Genomic DNA, 25,364 nt, shown 5'->3' on the forward strand with positions numbered 1-25,364 from the left:
ACAAGAGACGGAGCAGTTTTCCATTCCAAGGCTCAGTGGTGCATGCTGATGCACACCCAGGATGCGTAGGGCTCCTCCAGACTGCTCTGTCCATGCCACACAGCCCTGTACCCTGGATCTCATATGTATGTACCCTGTGGTGTCCATCTCTGCCCAGTGTGGAACCTGCAGGAATAGTGCTGGAAGACAATGTGGGTCTGAGGGAGCCAAATATAATGTTCTTGGCCTTTTTGCCATTTGGGGGCAATCTCGAGAGTGAACTACTCAAGATCCATGCCTTGTCTTGAATGCATGGGATGTACGTGAAGAGGTCCCCAAGGAGAAAGCTACGATTCAGCAGAGGGGACAGTTGGGTGCTCAGGCTTCCTCCAATGGCCTCAGTGTGGGACATAGTGGTGACATGTCCTACGTACCCAGTTTTAGTCCTGTGGTGGGATGAGTCCACTATAAACACACACATTCATACAGATTAGCTGAGCACGTGTTACGGTATGCAGATTTTGGAAACACAAGTGGTTAATACCATATATCGAAAGCACATTATTCTTTCAGACTGCTGAAATAAAGGCACTTACATTCCTAGTTAGTAGTTCTACCTGCAACTTGGCAGAGCTTTGGCTGGGTCTTAGATCTAAACATAAAATTTTCCTTCCTGAGATAGCCTACACGTCAGTGATATTCTTAGTAGAAATGCAATGCAAAAGTGGAATAGATTATATTAATTGTTGTCTAGGAGCTTTCTATCCACTGCATAGGAAGCTTTTATTACATTTTTCATCAGGCCATATGGCATCTAAATATAATGTGCTAAATTACTAATGCAGGACAGTAAATAACATTATGATTATGTGTTATGGGTGCCACCTCATACGTGCACAACAAGTAATTATAGTTGGAATGAGTAATGGAGATTTGAATGTTATATTTAGGAATATATTAGAAAGGACACAATTTGTCATTAAGGATGGTAATTGTCTCATCTCACTTTGCAGATTCAATAAGTAGGTGTTCATACTAAGCCAGTCATCTGTGACTGCATCTGTGATCAGTGGAGAGGAATAGAGACTTCAGAAGATAAATGGTCCCTCCTCTCTTAGACAAATATTTTCAGAGGACTGCATCTCAAAATCTCACACAAACAGAAAATCTTCAAGAACATCTTTCTGGGGGTAAAAAGAACATCCAGGAAGACCTGGTCACACATTGTAACCTTTCTCAGATGAATCTTCAAATCTTCTCTGCCTCAGTGAACTATCATCTGTAGTGAAACTTTTGATGATGTTTATTTAAGCCTTTTTTTTATGTTCCAGTGATGAAAGTTTCACCATTTCTCTAGGCAGTCTATACCAATGCTTAATTTTCCTTAATTCTGGAGTGTTGTCTAGTGGTTTGATGTGAATCTCCTTTGCTGCAATTTATCCCTATTGCTTCTTGTTCTGATAGACATGAAGTTTATGTCATCCTTTTTTACAAGTACTCTTCACATATTTAAAGATTCCCCTGCCCCCAGTTTTCTTTCTTCTTGACATCATTTGTGTCTTGACACTGAACTAAAGTACTAGTGAAGTGATATTAGTAAGATTTATATAGAGTTAAACCTTCCCTCCCCTACCCCTTCATGGCCCCCAGTAACCTCAGTGGTGCACAGAGCCCATGATAGCACTGATCTATCCCGCTGCACTCACGGTTTTGACACCATAATGCTGTTGGTCTCTCAGCCCTGGCTAATTTCAATTCAGCACTCCCAGCTCCTCCCTGGTAAATCAGGGAGAGGAGAGGGTTAAGTGTTTGGTTCTTTGACACGTCTATGGACACTAGCTGGTTCACAGCTTTCCAAGGCATGATGTCCACACTCAGAAGTGACAGTCTGGGGGTTTGTTAGCTAGTGTTTACAAGTGTCATGTCCTTTTTGACTCGTATCTGCCTTTTTTTTTCACTTGCCATTTTCACTGCCCTTCCATGCTTTCTAATTTCTTTTCAGTGATACCTTCATAATTTCCACACACTGTTCAACAGAAATCCAGCCATTTTGTTTGAGTGTGCTAAAACATGCTTAAGGATCTTGTGAGTTACACTTCACACAGAACATTTCACAGAACTATACATTATACCACAAAATTGTTCTTAACATGCTAATTTAAAACATATTTTTCTTTAGATTAGTTCATAAAGAGAGAGGAAGAAAGATATTTAGCTCCAGACAGCACTTGCAATAGAAATCAGTTATTTCTGTACAGCATCTTTCCTTTGAAATATCACTAAATGATTTCCAGAGAGAGGAAGAATGTAATTTAATGATCCCTTGCACAGCTCAAACACCTTTCATCAGAGCATCTCAAAGCATTTCAGGCAAGCCTCAAAGCTTGTCTGTTTTACCCCAACTATTTCAGTTGGCCTAATAAAAGATACTGTCTTCCTACACACATTGTACTGTTTAGCACTCAAAGCATTATCATACTTGTTTTACAGATAACTAAAAGGGGCACAAAGAATCCACGTAGTTTTATTTGAGACAGTGAATCTAAGGTGAACTCTGTGGGGTCTGGTTTTCACTGAGTCTCCAGGATGTGCAGAATACATGTTCTCAGATTACAGGCAGACATGTAGAGCGGAGTCTTCATTCCACTGAAATCAGTGGCAAAGTTCCCATTGATCTGATTAAGGCTAAAATTGCGTCCTAGCTTTTCTAGCTGCTGCCTGCCAAAGTCGGCTTCAGACCTGTGCATCCTTCCCATCTTCTGTGTCACTGTTAGTAATGGAGGTTCTGTCACACCACCCGTGCCACACCATGCCTGCCATGTCCTCCTCAAGAAGTGAGGAATGAGAGACCCCAGCAACAGGAGGGGGTGTCTGCACAGTGAGTGTGTGTTGTGTGGTTAACAGTGTTCCTGTAGTCACTGCAGATCCCTGCATCTGCCTGCACGCTCTCTGTGCTGACAAAAGGACCCCTGCGAAGAGTCCTTTGAACAGGCTTGCCCTGACCTGGATGTGTGTTGTCCTTGCTCATGAGTGCCCCAGGTTGCAAATGTGCTGCTGACACCACCACAAAAACCATGTCAGGTCTCTGTTATCATGCCTGACCTTTTTAATTAAAGGACAGTCTAACCATTTTGAGAAAATCTAGCAATCTCTTTCAGCTTCTTTTTCTCTTAACTAAGAGTATGGATTTGGACGTACAGCACCAAATGCATCCAAAGAAACTGCTGTCTTAAGGAATTAGAGTCTCAAAACAATGATCATTTAGTCTTTTTATATGTCTATGGAGTATGCACTTTCATCAGAAGCCATATACAAACACTTTAAAATACAGATTGCAAAAAGGAACACAAAGAGAGAAAATGCCATATACAGATGCCTTCTGCCATTGAGGATAGATGAATATGGTCCTGATGAGAAAGAGAGTATGTGTTCACTCTCACTCCCTGTACTGTCCATTTGTCCCTTGCTACAGGGGTCTTCTCAAATTTGATAGGGGTGCAGCCTGGGTGGCTGGTCTTAGTATATTCTTGTTTATTTTCATCAAAATGATCACTAAATCCTCTTGCTGTGGTACTAGACTGAGAACAGAAAGCTCTTGCCCATCTGGCATTTGTTATCTTCAGCTGCCTTTCCTCTTTCATAGGTATTTCAGGAGCTAGAAGAAAAAAGAAAGATTTTTATACCACCAGTTTCAATTTGAAGGTAAAGAACACCAAACAGACGAGGTCTGAGAGTAACTTCTAGGCTCACAGAAACATTTTCATGTCTTTTTGGCAAAATTAAACATTGGTGTTTCTATACACGTCTTGTGTTACAAGCCACTTGCAAATCTTTATATCTCATCATTCTCTCATTGTGTTGGAAAACAATATGTGGGAGTTTCTTTCCATACTAGATCTTTGTGGGTAACTTGCTAGTAAACTAATTTTACATGACTCAGATTTAAATAATAAAAAGGCTTAACTCCAGTCTGAGAAGAATTTATTGTCCACAACTGTAGCCTAGAGACAAACTCCAGCACCTTTGGGACTCGGCTGAGGCAGCAATTAGGCAGCATTTTATTGTGATGCAGTGAGTGCGCAAAAGATGAAGCTGGACTACTCTCAAGAGCTTAGAAACAAAATTGGCTTCCTGGAGAGAGAACATAAGAAATCTGGCAACCTAAAAATATTTAAAGAGCTTACGGCTCCCAGGGGAGAATTTCAAGCTATTGAAGTGGAAAAGACTGAGCATTTGCTAAGATTGGAAAAAAAAAAAAAAGGGGGGGGGGGGGTTACATGAAAAACGACAAAGTAGGGTTTTTTTACTGTAGAATTTTTCAAAGGGGAAAATATAATAAACCTGAAATCAATCAGTAGCACAGCCTTCAATGCAGTGTTCCAAATCAAACAGTCCTGGCTTGAAAACAGGAGTCAAAAGAGATTCTTTTTTTCATTTCAGAATTATAAGGGATTGAGGCCAAGAAACCATTAAATGAGGTGAAAGGTCTAGGCTAGAGGGCATCTTGAGCAAGTCTAATGAAGTCATGGTTGCTTCAGCAGCCACGTTCCCGAAGGGTTTTGCTGTGTCTGTCACTGAGTCTCTGTTCCTCTGAATCTGGCTCCCTGGCCTCTGCAGTTACGTGCTAGAGCATGCTCCACTAGGCACCCTACAAAGCCCCCTTCTGCAGCCCCATAACGTGTAGCATCCCTGTGTCAAAACGCGGCTGTACAAAAAGTGATTTATCTCGCCCGTCATTTGGTGTGTGTCGCGCAGGCGTTCACCTGGGAGCTGGCTATGCCTGACTCCATGTATTATCAGCGGGGAGCAGCAGAAGCTCACGAAGCACAATTGAGCTCAACTGAGTGTGAATTTCTATCTTATGCCAAAAGTGTCTGTTTCTCTCTGACTTAAAACGGCATCCTAAGGTGACTAACTCCCAAATGGACACCTACCGCTTAAGCATCAACATTTGTTCAATGAACTCTACCCACATAACTGGCATCACCCCAGTGCAGACTGTGTTAGAGGTTTCTCTGCTGTTTTCAGGCCCTGCCTTCATGCAACATGTATCTGGGACTAAGATGAATTAGCTGGAACAGTTCAGTTTATATCCCAACAGTAATAAGAGGGCTAGAGGGTGAGTGTTTACCTTGTTGTAGGCTCTTCCCTTACTTGCCACCATTCCTCTGCATTATGCTGATAGCCCTGTCTTGTATCACCCTTCCAGCCAGGTTTGGGTGCTGAGGAATGGCTATTGGTAAGGAGGGAGGGATCTGGGACACCACAGAATGGAAATGAAGGAGGCTGGTGGAGGGAAGGAAGCAGTGCACTGTGAGGAAGGGCCAGGATGCTTTACATGCAGAGTAGAAACAGCCCAGTCTGTCCCTTGGGCATCCACAGGGCAGTGCAGTTTGCAGTCCTGAGCTCTGTGTGTGTAAGGCAGCTGAGGAGCAGTTCACTCAAGTTCTCCACCTGAATCCTGGGCTGCACTGCAGGTAGAGGGAGCGTGCTGTGTGTTATGTCTCTGGCATGAAATGAACCCTGCCACACACTTCCTGCCTGCAGCTGGTATTACCACCCTGCCTCAGCCATGCAGCTCCACTCATATGATTTCATATGTCAGAGGCAAACCCATCAAATGACAAAAGAAACCCCAAGAGATCTCTGAAGGATTTCTGCTCCAAGGGCAGAGCCAGGCAACTGATCAAAAAGGAAAGTCTTGCTCTGCTCTTCTGTACCTAAGTAAACTTCACCTGCACAAACTTTTGATGACTCTGTTGACTGACAAAGCTATGTGTAGGCATAATGAGTCAATGAGTTTTAAATAGTCCCCTGAGGATTACCCATTCTGTGCTGAAGGTACTCAACTTCTTCTCATAGGCATCCCTTTCATGTATTTAATGTCATAGGCTTCCCATGCTGTTGTTGTCTTGCTAGTTCGGAAGTTTTATTATCTCTGGCTGCAACTTGCAGGGCAGACAAGGTTTGCTGCTGTTATCGCTGTTCATCAGTCTAAGGGCCTGGTGTGAGTGAGCTATCCAGTATCTGAGGGCTTTGTTGAGCCCTACCCATAGGGCTATATATATTGTAAAGCCATCTTGCTCACCCTGTGCTTGATTATTGGTAAATTGCCCAGAATTCATCCCTTTTGTTTGTCAGAAATTAGGGTTACGATGAACAGCAGGGAAAAGGACAGCATTATCTTCTCTGAAATGCACCAGCATAGCAGCCAATTTCTGGACACACCATTCATAAACCAGGAAGCAAAGTGCTGGCTGGTGTGCAAATGTAACAGCTAACACAGCGTTCCCTGGAGAGGCTGAGCTGTAATGTGCAGAGACAATGTGGGGCAGTTCTGGATGAGCAGAGGACATGTGTGTCTCAGTGTGCTGCAGACAGCTGTGGCTCTGCTATGGCACAGTGCAAGGCCAGGTATATATCAAAGGCATTTCCTGCTTCAGCACTGTCTGCTAGGAGCATGATACATGCTTTCTATATATCCAGCAGACCTAGGATAAATGCACTCACATCTGCAGGAGAGGCTGAATTGGACCCTATGTCCAGGACCCCACATCCAGGACCTGTGTGGAAGTGCTCCGTGGTCACTGCCATATCAGTGACAAGGATCAGTGCATGCTGCATGGGACCCCATGATGCTGAGGAGGAGGCAGTGCTGAGGACCTGTGCAAATACACCCACCCCAGGCCTGACCTGCTTTGTGCTGGAGATCCTGTCACTTTGCTGAAGTGGTGCAGAGGAGAAGGAGCGTGATGGAGGTCGGGTTCAGCTAAACATGGAACATCACAGCTGAACTATGAAGGGAGGTGGGTATATCTTAAATGAGTTTGTTGCTGACAGGACAATCTGCAGCCCCAGAGTCAGGGCCCTATGGTAGGAGTCCAGAGCCACGTGCCCTTCTGCAGTACACTTTTGTTGCTGAATGAGTGTCCACAGACAAAGCACGTATTGCAGCAAGGCTTGCAAGAAGCAGGTATAATCCGTTGTCATATTGCTAGGTGACAAGAAAATAAATGCTTTTATGCCTACCAAGATGTGACTAGCTTGTCAGTTATGTAACCACTTGTTCATGCTGTTGTCAGGATCAAAAGACCTTACACAGCTTCTTGGCCTTCAGAAAGCCTAAAGATCTGGGCTACATTACACCAACCTGATGCATACCTATAGAAGGGTTGGAGCATCTTCAAAGAACTCTTCTTGTGGCCATATATTGCTTTTCTCAGGTTAGCTCATATCTGCAGTATGCAGTGATTTTAAAACAAGCAGACCCTTGAAAGTCTTTTAAAGTTGCATATTTGATAAACAATTCACCCAAATCATAGCTTGTTTTATAGTAGAGATGTGATAGGGGATCAGATGTGTGAAGTGTCAGATCAGGAAGGGTTAGTTTAGGACACACATCACACACTTTAGAAACACCAGTAGCACTTTGTACCCTTGTTGAGATCTCACCAAGCTGCACCATCTCAAAGTGTTCTTCAAACAAGCAGTTGTGCCTCTGCCATAAGAAATATCTGTATTACTCCCATTACAAATAGGAAAAGTTAAAACAAAAGGGATGTGGATTTGTCTCTTGTCAGCGGCAGAGCTGGGATTGGATTCACTTGTCCTGATTTTTTGCTCTAAGCACTAGCATTGTTTCTCAGGTGTTATCTCAGCCAACCCTTCACTGATGAACAGTGGGCGGGAAGCAGAGTAAAGCCTAATGAGGCCAGTGTTCATCTCAAATTAGATCAATACTAATGGAACTTGAGTAGCTGCTTGGAAATTACTACAGGTTGACACTTCAATCATGTCAGGAAGATCAAGACCTGTACATTTTGGTGAGGAAAGAGGTCCTCTCAGGGCAAAACTCACACCAACTAAAATCAGACTAATATCTGGAGGACTGACTTCTGATTTTGGTATCTGTTTGTCTGCTCTTTGTGGTATAACTGAGTTTGATAGATGTCATTACTTTCTTGGTTTACAATTATTTTATCTTGTACTTGGAAATCCCAGCTAATCCCAGTGAACTGTTGTTCAATAGGTGCTCTGAACACACAGTTCATGGCCCTGTGACCTTCCTGAGCAGCAGATGCATTAAACCTAGGCAAGGACATGGCAGAGTCAAGGGGACTTGCCTCAAGGTGCAGAAACGAGATGGCACTGCATGGAACACAGCCACCGGTGTCTCTGTAGACACTGATTCACTTTCAGAATTACAGGTTCCAGGGTATGGAGTAGAGGGAGAAGAAACCAAGTAAGATCCCTTCACAGGCAGGGAAGAGCCCAGAAGTCCTTTGAGTGTTGTTCTGGTGAGGAATGATTTTTTAGCTTCTGTCATGTGTACGAGCAACTTCCTTAGAGCATCCGTCTCTGCCATTCTTCTCATCCTCTACTATCCCCACTCCTAGGCAGATGCCAATTCTGTCTGGACATGCCTTGTGGAAATGAGCTTCTCTATAGATAGAGGACTGCATGCTGCCTTTGGAGAAAGAGAGGGCCAGGATTATTGCTCCCAGAAGAACTGAAATAGCTATTTACCCACAGCAAGAAGATGTTATTTTTGGGGCGAAAGGGAGCTGTAATGTTTTCCTGTTACAGTAGTTGGCAGCATTTCTCTATAGCCCAAACAATTCTTTACTCTTTGCTGTAAGTTTCCTAGAGGGAGAGACATATATGAACAATTCTGTAATTCAAACACAATATACTGACAGTAAGACAGGTTTAAACCCTGGGAGACGATCGGGACAGAGTGAAGGAATAGCAGAGTGGGACCCTGAACCAGGAGCCTGAGCTGAGGGGATAACGGTGGCTGTGTGCAGGGAAGTGTTGCATGTGCGGTGATTTTCAAAGCATAGGCTATTTGGAATAAAGTAAGGACATTTCTTGCAGTTTTTTCTGGGTTCATCCAGATGTTTCAACTTAATACGTTTGAGTGATAACTTGAAGAAATGTGAACCAAATGAGTTAGCTAAGACAACTGCACTTTGAGGCTGAGGTAGCTGAGTGAGCTGATCTAAGGAGGTGCATTTTGTGGAAATACAGAACCAAGTTGGGTAGCAACTTGCCTCTCCTACAGAACTGATTATAAGCCATCCAATGTCCCCAGTTTTTCTCTCCCATTTACATCTTAAACTTCTTTTGCTTCAGGGGAAGGTTAGTGGAGAGGCTGCAATGGCTTAACCCAGGCAGAACTTGTCTTACTCTGTAGCTTCATCTTACAGGGGCCACACAAACCTGACTCACAAGGGAAGAATGAGTTCTCTCTTCAGGGAATGCCTAGGGGCCCCTTGTTCAGCTGGTTGCCAGTGTTTGCCCCTGTTTTGTCTAATCAGTGTGAGCACTAGGTCCTTTTCTGCACAGCTCCCCACACAGCTGCAGCACTAGCACTTCACCAGATGCTCTTCCCCAAGCCAAGCACCTACCAAATACACTCTCCCATCAGCAACAGCCACCAGCTGTAAACAACAGAGAAAGACACTTGATTTTGGACATAATTTTGTTCTTTGGAGAGAGTGTTGCCCATGCTGTAGCACTGGCAGCTGATTCAGCCAGGGTATAAGCTGCTGTTGTAGCTATAGCCATGGTGCAGCAGGTGTTAAATCTAGTGCATGGGTTGCACTGAAAGCATTTGCAGCTTGGGTGCATAGCTAGATGGTGAAACAGTAAACACCTTAGGCCTAAATACCACAGGAAAACCCCACACTTGCATGTATATGAGATGTGTTTTCCTCATGGTACCATTCTTTAACAGATGGTTTTTAAACACCTTTTCTCTGTGTTCAAAGGAGCAGAGGAATGCTTGCATCCCATCCTAAGGCAGTGGCTGCCCTGACCTCCCACAGCATTTGGGGCACTTTGGGGGCACTGCAGAAGCTGTGGTGCACAGCCCTCTGACTCCTGATGGCTCAGCCCACACTGATGGCAGAAAGGCCACTCTAGCACTTTCCAGCTCAGCACCCCGGCCATCTCCTTGTACCAGCTCCAGTATCCACCCAACCAGCTGGCCAGTTCAGCAAACTGAGCCAACTGAAAATTAACTCTACCAAAAGGGAAAAAAACAGGAGGGGAGGATTGCACCAAGACCAATCAGCCCCTGGCACCACAGTTCCTACAGCCAAAGGAGCACAAGAGTCAGCAGAGGGGGAGAGCTGCCTTTTGGCTGGAGCCCAGCCGTAGGTCAGCTTAGGGCAGTTGTGAAACTGCACAGCCCCCGTGCTGCCGAGAGAGCAGGCATGCTGACCAACAAACCTTGCCGTGGAGAGCTTCACTGTCAGTGTTTTTGTTAGGGAGCCTGGAACATCCCTAATGGATCCAGCCACTTCCGCAATTCATGTCTGAGGTCTTGAAGATTTAATGCCTATTTTCCCAAGCAAGACAAGAGCAGATTCTTACTGCACGTGCTCTGTGAGTGCCCTGCGAGGGTGATTTTGTGTCATCCCACTGGAGGAAGTGCCTCAGGGCAGAGCTGGGTCTTGTTCTTTTGCAAAGTGGGAGGCATAAATAGTTAACAGAAGAACAAAAGAGGATAGCTATGCCAGGGTATACACCAGGGAAAGTGAGAGCACAAATTAACCTTATGGCTTGCCTTTTGAAGAACCAAAGTTCTGGATGTTTTTACAGTAGTGTAGCAGCAGTGATGGTGTGAGGCTATAAGCATGACAAAATTTATAGAAAAAATAAGATCTACCACCTGACCATGCTGTAGTAAGCAGACACATAAGCTCTTCTTCAGGCCTATTTTAGATTTGAACTTAGTCTCTGAAAGCATGTTTTGCCTAGGAAATAGGTTAGTCTAATAAACCTCTTCTCTGCCAGTCTTGCCCCACTGCTGATTTAAGGGTACTCTTCAGGCAAAAGTTTCAGCAGGAAATTCAATTCTCACCCTTGAAACATTAACTCGTAGACCCACATTGTTAAAGGCACATCAGAGGCAGGAGTGCAGTGCAGCCAGTTACACACTGAATTAATTCTTCTCCCTTCTCTCCCCCCTGCCAGGCACCACCACACGCCATCTAGTGAAGTAACAAAGAACGCTGCCAGACATACAGTGCACATGTAGGCTACATTTATCGTATTAAACCATGAAACGATGCCTACTGGAGAGAGCAGGCTCTTTTTTTCAAACTCCAGTTACTTGTTTTAAGGTAGATACCCTAAGGAAAGGGCCTTTCCCAGCCTTTGCTGTTATGTAAACTGAGGCAGCTATCAATCACTACTGTGATGAGATTGATATGAGCGGAAGACAAAATTTACACAAAAATTGCTTAATACATACTCAGTAAGCTTGAAGAGGCCTGCAAGGCATCTGTTGCCTAAAATACTTCCTGGCTTAAAGGTAGATGCTGTTTCAAAACTAACTTTAGCACCGAGTAACTGCGGACCAGAGTGAACTGAACTCCTTGGCCCTTGAAAGGCGCATTCCTCCCGTTGGTGTGGCTGCAGCCTGCGCTGTGGAGCTGAGGAATCCCTGTGTCCTTCCTGCTTCGGGCTGTCGTGCTGTAGGCAGCAGCCGGAGCTACAGGAAGTAATGCCGAGCACACACCCTCCCTTTGTGCTTTAGGAACCTTACAAAGGCAGCAAACACTTGTCTTTTGTTAGCGAATAAAGCACAGAGCGTAAGACACAGAAGATTTATAGGTGTACCGTCCCAGCACTGCGTGCTTGGATTTACCCTCACTCAGATCCCATCTACTTTAATAGGGATGTTGCTGCTAAAACCTGCCACGATGTTTAAAATATTTACCCCATAGAGAGCAGATAATCTGGGAAGTAACAAGGTGTCATTTCCTACCAAATGTGCTCTCTGACTATAACCACATGTTAATGGTACTATTTAGGGCCATGCTAGAGCAAAGAGCCAATTCACCACTTACCAGCACAGTTAAGCTGTGCTGCCATGTGAACTAGAAGGGTTCTGTTTGCTGTCATGCTGATATTTGTCAGATAGGAAAAAGAAAAAAAATTATAATAACAAAGCTGGAACATCAGGCATCCTTGCATGTGGCTTGCTTTTCTTATTTTTCTTTTAATCCTCTGGACAAAATAATTTTTTTTTCTTGCAGTCCAACTCTGAAGTTTATTAGATTTCTGTAAGTGTTTCAATGGTGCTCATTCAGACAAGTCACCACCACAGATGACATAGTGGTACTAGAGACATGTTAAGCATGGCAGAAGGATGCTTCAAGTCAGGAATTCTGCCTTCCTTTTCAAGAATGTCAAAATACTACATAGCCTTTCATTTTTCCAGGAGTTTGCCCATTCTAGTGTTGACATCAGCAGATTTTGCTATGTCATTTGCAACATGAAGCAAAGACAGGAGCTGAGTTCTCCCATCACATCACCTACCCCTTGCTCAGTTCTGAATGAAGGCACATCAGCACAGCACAGCACTGCTTAAAACCTCTGAAGAAGCCATAAAACCCAGTAGTCCCCATGAAACTGTAGCCTTTCTCCTGCCCAGACTAAAGTGGTGCTTGATTGACTCTCCTTGTCAGTGGACAAGGAGACTTGTTATGAGATGTATTAATGAGTGTGTTGGGAGGGATTAACTACAGTCCCTCACCTTGAAATGGCTTCAGCTTAATTTCTTATGGAAATGAGGGCAGCTGTATACATGTATCTCAGTCTCTGCTTTTCTCCATATCTGCCCTTCCCCCAGTAATTTCTAAATTCACTGACCAATGTCAGCAATCTGTAACAGAAGAGTAGCAGTCCTAAAGATAATTAAGTTGTTAAATGTTCATTAAAGTTGGCCGTGAACTACAGGAGAAAGAACCGATTGTCATTTAAAATAACAATGTGGCTCAACACTAACTTGTCCCAAAGAATCCCTGCCGGGGAGGATATTATGCAAACCTTTTTTTTCCTCCCTACACATGGGTTTAGTAGAGTAGGATCCAGCCCTAAAAACTGCAGTTTCTTTATCGATTATTTCTATGTTACTGCACAGATAATTAACCATCAAACACTAATGAATTCCTTCAAATACAGTACAAGGCATCACAGAGAGTGTGCTGTAATGTCCTGCCAAATGAAGCAGTCTACTCAAAACTGTAATGGGATCACTAGCAGGGCTGCCCAAAACACTAGAAATAATCTAGTGGCATTAGAAAAGTTCACTTTGATGCGGGGTACATGGTAGCATCCAAACGGTTTTCATCAGGTCTTTGCTTGGAGCTTGTTGGGCTTGTTGAGCTTGCACACATGTTGCTGTTCACCCATTTTGTTCCCTAACCCCATCCATTTTGTGTGCGCTGGCGTGGCAGCAGCAGCAGCAGCAGCAGCAGCAGCAGCAGCATCTCTGTCTCAGGCAGTTTGCAGGGAGGAATCACTTCACTTTGCAGCCCTGCCCCACAAATACAAGAGAGCAGAGTCTCGAAGCACAGATTGAGCAAGGAGCTGACATCGCTTCATCAGGAGCCCAAACCCCCTTGTGCTGTGACACAGAGAAGGGGTGGGAGTGACAGGCATTCCCTGCTCATCCCCGAGCCCAGAGCTACCACTTAAAACAGATGTCTGTGTGAAAAAGGCCTCACACCTGCCAAACCACTAGCCTCAAGCTTCCTTCCTTGTTTCTTCAGGCCTCAGAATAATAACAGCATTTGTGCAATATGTGCTGCGGCCTGTGGTTTTCTCTTGTCCCTGTACACATGCTATTGAACCTCCCTGGAGCAAAAAATCAGACAGCAAAGCCTTACAAGATGGGAGAAAAGAGGTGAATGATAAAGTAATGTGCACCCTGCTCAGTGGGGTTCACTTTTCAACACCAAAAAAAAGAGGAAAAACATAGGTCAGTGTTGCAAACCACGCTGGAGAGGCATTTGAATCTAATAAATACTACAAGCACCTCATTTGCACATATTCTGCAGAGCACTAAACTAGAAAAATAATCCGTTAACAGGAAAGTCATCTTGAATCGGAAACTTTCAAGATTTCATTTTTAACTGCGGTGAGAATTTAGCGTTTTATTGCTGCTTTGCTTTTGGTTCCTGTTTTTGCTAGCATTGAGAAACGAGGTGCCTTAGGAAGCCGCATGGTGTGTAACAGGCAGGAGCAGCCTGTATACAAAGGAAGGAAGATGATGTGGCAGAACATTGTTGAGGAAAGATCCTGTTTGTACAGGGAGCTGGAGAACAGTAAACCAGAACAGAGCAGGGATGCAGAACTGAAAGGAAATCAACCCAAAATGCTCTTGAATCCTGTTTGTGTGCAAGAGCCCACTAGAGTCACCAAAACAATTTAAAAATCAGGCTTGTCTCTTCTCTGATTTCTTATTCTATAGTGGAGCAGAGAAGAGAGGAGAAGAGAGGAGAAGAGAGGAGAAGAGAGGAGAAGAGAGGGCAGACATGCTAGCTTGAATTCCCTTGCCAGTCTTTCCTCCCACTGCAGTCCTGCAGCAGTGTCTCCAGCAGCAGTCAGGTTTGCATCAAAACTGTCAGAGCTGACCAAAAGTTTCTTAACAGTAATTCCTAACTGTGTTTTATCCTAGGGACACTTCTTTGAGGAACAACTTCTGGAAAGGTCCTGACTACCTTTGTGATTTTTTGAGATATATTAAAAAAAAATCTGTTCTTTTTTGAAACAATTAACTAATCTGATGAGCTTCAGTTCCTGATAAATATTTGCCTGTTCTGCAGATGCTGTATGTGTAGCAGAGGGAAGAGACTTCCCCGCAATATGTGCCCATTTCAGGTCACATACTCTTTTGTTAGCCCTTTTAAGGCATAGCCACTTGAGATCATGACATTCTCGAAATAAGTCTCTAATACGATTTTCAATAAACTAATCTTTTCAAAGTCATATCAAACATCTTGATAACAGGGCATCTTGTCCCTGCAACAGGAGGATTAGCCTGTGAGTAATCTGGGTGGTGCTGCAGCGTCTGAGTTTTTTTAATTGATTCAAGTGGTTTATGGTCAAATTTAAGAGACCAATACATGCAAATCCTGCATCCAAACCCAAGCATTTGTAGTTACTTTTTGTTTGTATGTAACCTTCTTGCTTTGGTGTGAGCAACTTTGATCTTTGATACACTGACAGCTTCCTGCAGTAGGTGGAAGAGACATTCTTAACTGTGTCTGCAAGCTGCATCAAGAGTTTATCAAAGTTGCTGACTCCTAAAATTTAGGCGAGCAGTGCCACAGCACATACTATAAATGACCTTTTTCTCCTGGCCTGCTGGCTGTAAACAAGCTTGATACAAACCTAGGCAAGGAAAGCTCCATGCTAAGGTGTTTATTGATTTCTTTGTGTTGTTGATCTGGTGGTGTGGGTGGACCCTGCTGAAGTCCTCTATAAAAAAGGCAGTGCATGAAAATGCCTCTCCCATGAAATTTGGAATAATTTTAATTGCAACAATCCAGAGATATTCTAACACATATCAGAGGCGTCCTGGACCTGAGCAAAGAATAACGTGATTCTTATCCCAAGGCACGCAAAATGCAGTCAGCCAGTGCTGAGTGGGGAGTAAATCACTGATTCAATGAGCTTCAGTTCCTGATAAAATGTCTGGGAGAGAAGTAACTGGTCAGAGATGTTCTTCTAGGCATTGAGAGCCTAGGAAGCCTCTTTCCTTGGGCAATTTCCATGGGGAACTTGCCTGGTTTGTGCTTTTCTATGGCTGATGAATCATGTCACTGGGTAATTTTGGTCATTCTAATAGCAGGTGCAATACAGGTGAGACAAAGGGAAAGTAAAGGGGGTAAAACTTCCTCCCTTGTTTTAGATACATCATCTCCTGCTCCTCACAATGTGGCTGGCACCACTCACTCTCTGTGCTGATGGGGTGAGGTGAAGAGACACTGGAGACAACCAAAGCTCTTGTGCACAGCTGCAGCAAGGTGGGACAGTGCCACAGGCTCCATCAGCTCTCCCTGCCAGGCATGGTGAGGTGCTGTATGGCTAGGGGATCCCCAGACATAGTAAGGTGCCATGTGGCCAGGGGATCTCAGGGCTGGGGGGCTTGTGGGCAGGTATGGGCTCCAGGCAGCAAATCCTGCCTTCCCATGTGGCCTACATATGAAATCAGGGATGTGTTGTGTATATATATATATCCAAGTGACGTCTCCTAGAGGTCCCATCCCATGCTGAGGACACGCAGGATGTATGCCACCCCAGCATGCACACAGTCCCTTTCACTACTAGCAGTAAATGACTCAACTCTCAGGCAGCAGCAGTGCTGCAAATTTTAAATAAAAAAAAGCCCCAGCATGGTTCCCAGTCCCTAAGTTCTGATGTCTGAGTATTCCAGGTGGCATCCCAGGTGGGATGGGAGCTTGGACGTGGACTTCAGGTAGCCATCAGCACCAAGATATGTATCTGCAGGATGTGGGTATGGGAAGTGCCTTCCCAGGTCTGCCTCTGCTGCTTCAGGCACACTAAAAGCTTCATAGCGGTAAGGAATGTCCCCTCTTCTCACTGCTTTGGTACATTTGTGCAGCCTCTCTGGGTTTGTATGATGCATGTCTGAAAAGGAAACAGGAAGGAGCTGCAAATGGAAATTTCAAGCTGTCAGCAACAAAGCAAACCCCAAACAACTTCCCATAGCATGGGTGTAAAACCCAGGCTGCGCACTTCAGCTTCAAGTGACAGAAGATGCTGAATTTTACACAGAGTCTTCTGAAATCAGCAAGTGCTGGAGATAGAGTGAAAGAAATTACTTTGTCTTGGCTGTATCTGCCCCAGGAGAGGGCCCAGATTCCAGCATCCCTTGGTACAGCTCTGCCTATTGCCTCTGAGCCCTCTCTGAGATGCTGCTCCTTAGGCTGGCCCCCCTTTTTTGCTTGGAGGTGGCTGTGAGAGAGGAGCTTGCCATGTATAAAAGCTCTGCTGTGCCACTTGCTGATGGGGGAGAGAACATGCCCTGGTCTATTTTGTTCACAGCATAAATCACAGTGTCACATTTGTCTCTTTGGCTTCACTAGAAACGTACCAGAGTTTTAGCCCATAGCTGTATAATGCATGTCCAGCTGCCATGAAAATGCATGTGAATAGAGCAGGGGGAAAGATCTATGATATGAGAGCCTAATACCTGTATTGTCAAATATTTCTGTGTGTACACCATCAGCCCAATCCAGAACCGGTCACCATGAACAGTGCATGGAGGAGTACAGAACTTATGCTGATCTCCAGTTAATTAGTTTCTCACCCAAGGACTGATGAGTGTGTGACCTTGTCCTAGGAAAGAGCCACTCCCACCAGCTACATAATTTCACAAATCCACAAAACAAACAAGTTGCCATTCTGCAAACCCCTCAAACCTATGGAATTCTCATTTCCTGTGAGGTGTGGTTTTCAGGTGGCCAGTGCTGGATTCTTGGATTACTTTGCAAGGCTGAAAGAGCATACACAATACACATCCATCTGAGAATAAAAAAATTAGTGGTGAAAGTGTGCAAGTTTCGCAGACTTACAGTGTCCCACACAGGCAGCTGTTGTGCTGATCTGCATTCGTACAGGTAAAGGCTTCCTTCTGTGCATGTGTGAGGATGAGTGAAAATGTGATTGTCCCATAATACTGACAGTTTGAAAACATAATTTTCTACAGCCATGAACTTTAGACTTGGTAGAATGGACAGAGAGAGGGTAATTTTCCTTGAAAAGACTGGGTAGATGAATAGGGGTTCTTTTAAATAGGATGAAAGTAAGAGAGCAAGGGGTGATAATCATCAGAGTGCTTCACAGTTGGAAAAAAAAGTGTGAGCATTTTCAGTCCATGGGGAGATGAATGGAGACAGAGAGCAAGTCCACAATATGTGAAGGTAGAATCTTCATATGGCATTGCTGCAGGGCTTGTTTTCTGTGATAGTGGTTCAGGGAACTGGTAAAACTGGACTGGGACAGTAAAGGCTGTAATCCCAATTCATCATTTATAGCCTGCTCGTGTCCAGGCAGACATGTCCATCCCAGCCTTCTCAGATACAGAGAACTGCAGCATTTCACAATCATGGGAAGGGCTTCCCAGCTGCACGATCCGAACGTTTTGAAGTGACACATGGTGCGTTATATTAACTTGGTTCAGACAATCAGCTTTAAACATCTGAATCTGATTTCTTGATGCTAATTCTTCTTGCTCAATCTTTATTTCAGCTGTGTGGAATTCTCAGACCTTTCTGACCCTGACTTATCATTTCCTGCTGTTTTGTTGCTAAGTCATTGAGGTTTCAGGGAGGCTGATGTTACTAAAATGTGCACACCTTTGATTGTACGCATGGCTGGCGTATCAGACCGAACTTTTCATATGCTCTGTATATATCACTGTCTGCAGTGCTGTGTGCTCTGCAGTTGCACCATTTGGCGTGCTTATCTGCATGCCCCATTAGTGCAGTCCTCCTTAAAATGTGGTTGTTATTTAAGGCTTTTCAAAAGCTCAGCCTCTGCACAGTACAAAACTTGATCTGAGCCTACGTCCGCTCTTGTCACTCATGTACAGGTTCCATCTGTTCCCCTTTTCCTCTCCCGTTGCTGCTTGCCACATCCAGACCACATGCTGCTTATACATCGTACAATAGAGATTTCTGCACACACACTTTTGAAAATGTGGCTCTCAGTGCTTTATTGTTCACATGTCTTGTTGCTTAAGGCAAGTTTTATGAGTAACAATTTTGTTGTTTACTGGCACGTAGAATAAAAGAGGGTACTGCTAAAATGTGACTGGAGGAGAGTAAAAACACCTTTGATACATCAATTACACAATTTCTGCCAGCTTTCTGATCATAGTCCCCTGCCACCACTTCCCCAAATTCTGTAGTTACCCAAGGATAAAGCAAGATCCTAACATCACTTACAGTGATGTAAGGGCTGCTCCGCTCTGCATGAGGCTGCTCCGTGTTGGTAAAGATTCACCAGCACCTCCCATGCTCCTGTGCCTGGTGAGGAGAGAGGATGGGACCTTCTAGTACTCCCTTCCAGCAAGGCAGCCCTGGTTTCTGCTTTAGATCTCCTTTACAGGTCCCTGGTGGCACCTTGCAAAATGGCCACATTCTTCCATTTGGGGAAATAAAATTTCCTACAGAAACTAGTTCTGGAAGTGGAATCAGTGCTAGGAGAGTCTAGGAAGACACTTCTCTTTCAGGAGCTGAGCTGAGCTCTAGCAGCTCCCCCAGTGTGCAGACTGGAGCAGACCCAGAGGTAAGCAATGACAAGGGAATTAATGCAGGCAGATTCCCTGGGAGCCTTCTCAGGCCCTTCCCATCACACCTCATTCCATACCTGTGGTGAGACTGGAGTATCTGCAAACAGATCGCATTGGGTGCAACTCCCAGTAATGTTCCTGGGTGTCTGCAGGAAGGATGGCACACAGCCCAATACACTGGATTATTGCCACCCAGAGATTTCCCACACCAGGAAAATCTCCAACTGCCCAAAACCTCTGGTCTCCCACCTGGAGAAACCCAAGACCTGCCTATGGTGATGATAATTTCTGTTACTGGGGAAACCCACAAACGGTAGGAATAGACCCAGTTTCTATCAGACACTTGTTCTGATGAAAGCTCCCCTGACAAGTGTGGGCTTCTGACACAGACACAGCCCGCTACTCCCTTTCCAAGAAGAGAGGTGAGCAGCCACACAGCTCCGCTTGCATCCTGCACGTTCAACCAGACACTGAAAAAACACCTCAGAACAGGAACATAAAGACCCTTCCATTTCTGTTCATGAACTACAGCCATGGCTCACAGGGTGTCTCATGGCTACTGTTCCACCCTGTGGCTCCCATCCCACCCAGTCCCCTCTGCAGGTCAGCAAAAGCAGTGAGGAGATTCAAGGTCTCTTCTCCCTGAGAAGGAGTGGGCAGGATGAGCAAGCTTTGGTTTGCACCAAAATACTCATCATTTTCAGGTACAATTCACTGAATATTTTGTGTACTGCCCGGTACCAAATTTGAGGCCATTCATTGGTCAGAGAGGAGGCATGAAGGATACGAAAGAAGAGAATGGAGCAGAGCTCTTGGCAAGCTGTTGTAGATTAGAAAGGAGGCAGGTAGGAAGAGAGATGAAGCAAGCGCTTAGAAGAGTTATTCAGGAGAAACAAGGGCTTTAAGTGACATTTGAGTATGGGAAAGAAATCAGTATCCGTAGTTTCCACTGGTGTTTGGAGTGCTAAAAGCAGAAGTGGTTGCTGAAGTCTAAACAGGAATGTGAGGCTGAGCTCTCAGCTTCCTCACAAATCGTATGATTTACAGGCTCACTTGATTTACAGGCTCATGTGCAGAAGAGGTCTTATTTTATGGAATTTCAGGCCTTTTTGAAACAAATTGCTTTGTGAGCAGTGGAACTAATGGCTCTTGGTTTCCTGTGGGTCTCTGACCACTGCTTCATAGTCACCTCTCTTCTCTCCCCTTCTCTTAAAATAAAATAGCTACAATGAGCCCCACTCTTCCCTCATTATATGCTCTAAGACCCTTGCCTGGGCTGCAGTCAGGGCCATATATGCTGGCTGGCCAGCTAATGCATAGATGGCCAGCCAGCATGCACACTCACTAGCCAGGTGACTGCTGGCTGCATTTCTTTAACTGAGGTCCCTACTCCTCACATAGCAATCAGTTTGCACAAAATTTAGAGAGAAAATCAGTAGCTTTTGAAATTTCTACCTTTCTGTCCTATGTGAAATCAGGTACAAATTATTGATGGAGCTGGACAGACAGATGGAATCTGAGCTAAAACGGCTCTGTTGTATCCGCTTTGGATGTACATATAGGATATTAGTTCAGGTTCTGGAATTCATTTCTCTCTCTCTCTCCCTCTTTTCCAGCTATTTTTAACCTGGATGTGTTCTGTGATTTGTTTCCCACACAGCACAGAAAATGGCACAGCTGAGGGGTGAGTGAGTGGTGGCAGAGGGGAAGGGGAAATCAGGGGATGCTTATGTTGGTGCTGCTGCTGAAAGAAGTGCTCATCAAACGATAGCCTCTCAAATCTGTATAATGTGGAGTCCCACACCACCCCACGGAAGAATTGTGACTATAAATATATTCACAGACTTAGTGACTTAGTGCTCAGATAGAGGGCAAAAAGAGCTAGAGAAATTAAGGGAAACTGTAAAAATAACCAGCAGAAACAGCAGCCAGTTTTGAAATGTAATGTTTTCTATCATGGCTCAACATCTTGGTACTGCCCACATTCCTGTGCTTACATCTCAAGACATCCCTCTGCACAGGATCTCATAAGGAAAATCCTGTTTGTGGCAGCTCAGTCTCTGCACAGAGTGTACATCAACTCAGAAACCCTTTATCTGAGCTACTATACATACAAACCTCGAGCTTGAAAGAACAGAGGTTTTATCTGGAAAAACATAGGAAAAAGCTTCTTGAGCAATAATTTACAAAATGAGACCTCTAATTGTGAAGCATTTTTTCAGTTAACTATAGATAATTATAATGTGTGAGATCTGCTTTTTCCCCTGTCTTCTGTTTAACACTGTTTGTTAGACATGAAAGGAAAAGAGGATTAAAAGGAAGAGATGGTATTGTAAACAACCCTTCAGGGGAGGTGGGAAAACAACAGTAACTCTCTCAAACAGAACACAAAGATGCCCTTAGGAAAAGGTTTTCAGTGTCCTGCATTTGAAAGTTAATGAGTAAATTGATGTCAAATATTGCTTTAAGGACTGACAGTGCCATCTTTAAGATCTCAAGCATGCACCTTAACTGAGAAGAGACAAAGGGAATTTTTAATGGGCAATAAATGGACTAATATTTTTGGATGCAAAGCTACAAGCAGGTTAGATCTCATGGGATGTGGATTTGGTTTTACTTCCTGGCACTGCGACTTTATTTTGTTCGTTTGCTTTACACTGTCTTTTGATGAAGCACCGATTTTTCTTTCAAAAAGGAAAAAAAAAAGGTGGTCTCAGTAAATAATCCTCCTTTGAATTATAGTAAGTCCCTTGAGGAATATGGAGTTGGCTGGTTTGGGGGTTGTGTAGGCATGTGCCAGACCATCTCCCCACTATCCTGTTATGCCTCACTTCACACCAAGCTCAAGTTGCTTGGTCATCTCTGCCTCTGCAGTGTTGCAAGACCACCTTGTACAGATGCCTCCTTCACCCAGAGCTACCTGCCAAGAACCTTTCAAGACCCCACTGATGTCCTCCCAACCTTTTATCCACCCAGGGATCCCAAAGCCGTAACACCGGTTCCCAGCTGCCTCTTACTTATCCTCACACCTCAGAAATGCATGGGCCACTTCACAAACCTTTCCTACTCCCCATTTCTCAAAAAACTCCTTTGCCATCACCACAACATTGAGACAGATCTGCTTACACTAGCCTAAGTTGCCAGCCTTAAAAAAAAGAAGAGAGACTCAGCTCCCTAAGTTTAGACACACAGACACAAGGGAGCACATGCTCAGCCTTGAGAGAGCGCATCAATAGCACCTCTACCTCCTTAACATTGCAGCTCTCTGGCTCACTTACCGTATTCCCAAGGGTCAGCCACCACTTTCCAGTACTTTCTCAGTGGATAAAAAACACTTAGTTTAACTCTTCTGCTCAGCTGTTATGCTCTAGCTCTTCCAGAGCAACTAAAACACCAGTCTGCTCACACTTTCATGCCAGACCTTGCCTCTCAGAGCTACAGGTTGTACTACTCCTTGAAACCCTTCCATCCTTCTCCCAGCACTCAACCACCCTCCATGAGACATCCTGACCTCGTGCAGCATCTGCCCTCTGTGCTGGAGAGGTGCCTGTACTCCAGCACAGATTGCATGACTCCTGTCCTTGCAAGCTTGAGTACTTCAGTACTTGGACAGAGGGACAGGCTTGGCTCCTCTGTGTCACCTGCCTCTCTTCTCAAGGCGTTGTTCAATACATTCCCAGTCTCCTCCCTCTCATTAGCTTCTGCGTTAGTCTTGAGCTCATCCCGATCTAAATGACAGGCTGCCAAACAGGCACATAACCTTTCACTTGGCTTCCACCAGAGAATGCAGCTTTGATCTGCTAAGAGTATAACTGAGGCCAGTTCTCACGCCCCATCAGTGATGACAACATGTGAGATCAGCTCTGCTGCGCCTTCTCTTTATCCTTTGGAAGTTACCACCAGCAAGAATGCTTTACACTATCCAAAAGCAAGAACTATGGTTATCTCACCTTTCATACACAGGTACATATATACACAGACATATATACACTGGCTCTACTGCACCCTGTCCCGTTTCTGGCATCATTGTGAGCAACTAGAGCATGAAAGTAGAGAAGCAAGAGCATACTGAGGTGCTCTATGTGTTTATGACACAGACTGCTTGAACCAGTGGCTGTATTCTGTGCAGTCCCAGCTAACTGGCACAAGGCTCTAGCCAAGCTTGTTGTGACCCTCTTTGGAAAAGCTGCAGTTCAGCTTTTGTCTGGCTGATAAAGTTGGTATTGTGAAGAAACCAGAAATACAAGTCCTGCTCAAGAGCTATGCTGTGCCCCAGGCAAGAATACGAACACATGCTTCTCCCTCCAAATTACAGTGAAACAATCAGGTATTCTCAGAGCAGCCCCAGGTGGCAAAGCCCTGCTTGCTGAGGTACATGAAGTGTGTACCTCCAAGGGTGACAATGCGAGACTGGGGACAGCAGGAGCAGGTGAACACAAACCCACCTGGATGAAGGGTTCCCCATGGTGCAGAACCAAAGAAGAGTTCAGCACCATGCTTTCTCTAGGCACAAGTCAGATCATCTCGATGCCTTGTTGGATTTGACTCCCCAAGAACAGCATCACGTTCACCACAAAGTGAACAGACAAACTGCATGGGCAGGTGTTTGCAGAGAAGCAGATGGAAAAGGTGGGTGCTCCAATATTATAATGGCAAGCATTGAAGAAAGAGGAAGAGTTTGATGAGGGCTAGAAAAAACCCTCAAAATTCTCCTTACCATGCATGAGATCAATTGTACAGCATGGTTAAGTCTGGGTCTTTTCAGTAGCAGGAGGAAAGCTAAAAACTGTGTTGCCATTCCCTGTCCTCATCCAATGCCCAAAGACTCATGGCAAGCATCAATATTGTGTGAAACACCAACCCTAGTAGATATCAATCTAACAATCCTTAAATTCTAGCAAATGACAAATACCATCGCAGTCCAGGGGATGTCCAGTTTCCTAGCTTGTTTCCTGCTCCTTCTGTGCCTTAATTCATGCTAGACATGGATTTATTCTTCAAAAAAAGACATTTGGACTGAACAAAACAGTCCTGTTACCACTCCTGAAAAACCACACTCTGACATCCCTTCCCTCCCACTCCCTTGCTGCAAGTGCAGTGCTGGGCCTAAGTCATCTCTCCAAATGCAGGTCTCAAACTCAGAATAAGAAAACCAAACAAACTCCTGGGACTCCGGTTAGCGAACTGATTGAATCTCCACTGACTGTAAAGGGCAAGCTACACCCCAGAACTCACTGACACCTCCCAGAAACCCTGAGGATGCACAATTGGAGACCCAAAGCCAGACCTATAATGTGCTGTAGAAAAATAACAGCTGCTGTGAGGTCCCATGTCCTGCTATAGCAGAGACTCTTTGGCAGGTATTTCAGAGTGAACACATCTAGACCCCTAACACTACTCCCATCCAGTACTGGTGTGTATTTTAACTTGGACAGTGCCCAATCTGCACAGTTAGTGTTTTCCACACAAAAATGCCTGGTTGGTAAACTTCCAAGAAGTTCTATTTTAGATTCAATGAAGAATGGCAGCTTTCCATGGAACTTACTTCTCTTCTTTCCTCCTCTCTTTCCCTTCACTCCAAAATAAGATTCCTAAAAAACCCATTAATTTTCATTTGGAAATGCTACCTGGGGTACCTCATGGATGTCAGAGTTCATTTGTTCTGTCCTTCAGGCAGTGGGATAACTTCATTAAAAGTCCTTTTGTACCTTGAAAAAATACTTAGGGGGGCAAGGAGGGTTACGGAGTGTCCCATCCTTACCTTTTCATTGAACTGCTTTTCCCTCCTCTTGAAGAGAGTGCAGCAGAGGGTCTGCTGTAGACTTCTGAAAATTCGTAATTTTTAACACTGTGCTGCTGCTCCTGAGGCTGTATGGTCGCTCACGGCAGTGAAGGATGAGGAACAGAATCACACCTGTGGAGAAGCCACCCCTTCATTATCAGAATACAGATCTGGTGATGTGTGATTGCCTCAGAGTGGGAGATACACACAGATCTTACTGAAAACCTCTTATGCTTCTGCATCCAGGTTCACCTACTTCTGCATAAAAGTTGTCCTAGAGCCTGCAGACCATGTCCTAAATAGCTGAAATTTGCAGGAGCATGCCATCTCCTTATCAGCTCCCACACTGTGATACATTTCTATGCTTGTTTTGTCCCATTCTATGTCTCCAGAGTTCTCATCGAGCAAGAACTGAGATCCTTCCAAGTTGTAATGATCCTCACTTGTTCACTCCCTCACAAACAGAAATCACTTTGGCCAAAA

At 44.5% G+C, this 25,364-nt stretch overlaps 1 long non-coding RNA gene across 2 annotated transcripts in view; it reads left to right on the forward strand.

Annotated features, from left to right (window-relative positions):
• The window catches only part of LOC116439676, a 58,000-nt gene that overhangs the window by 9,225 nt on the left and 23,411 nt on the right, over positions 1-25,364 (forward strand). For both annotated transcript variants that reach the window (XR_004238240.1, XR_004238239.1), the window contains exon 2: positions 20,716-20,783. This is a non-coding gene — a long non-coding RNA (uncharacterized LOC116439676). The remainder of the gene's footprint in view (positions 1-20,715; positions 20,784-25,364) is intronic.

This window comes from Corvus moneduloides, chromosome 2, assembly GCF_009650955.1.
Source record: "Corvus moneduloides isolate bCorMon1 chromosome 2, bCorMon1.pri, whole genome shotgun sequence".
In the NCBI taxonomy this organism is placed as follows: domain Eukaryota; kingdom Metazoa; phylum Chordata; class Aves; order Passeriformes; family Corvidae; genus Corvus; species Corvus moneduloides.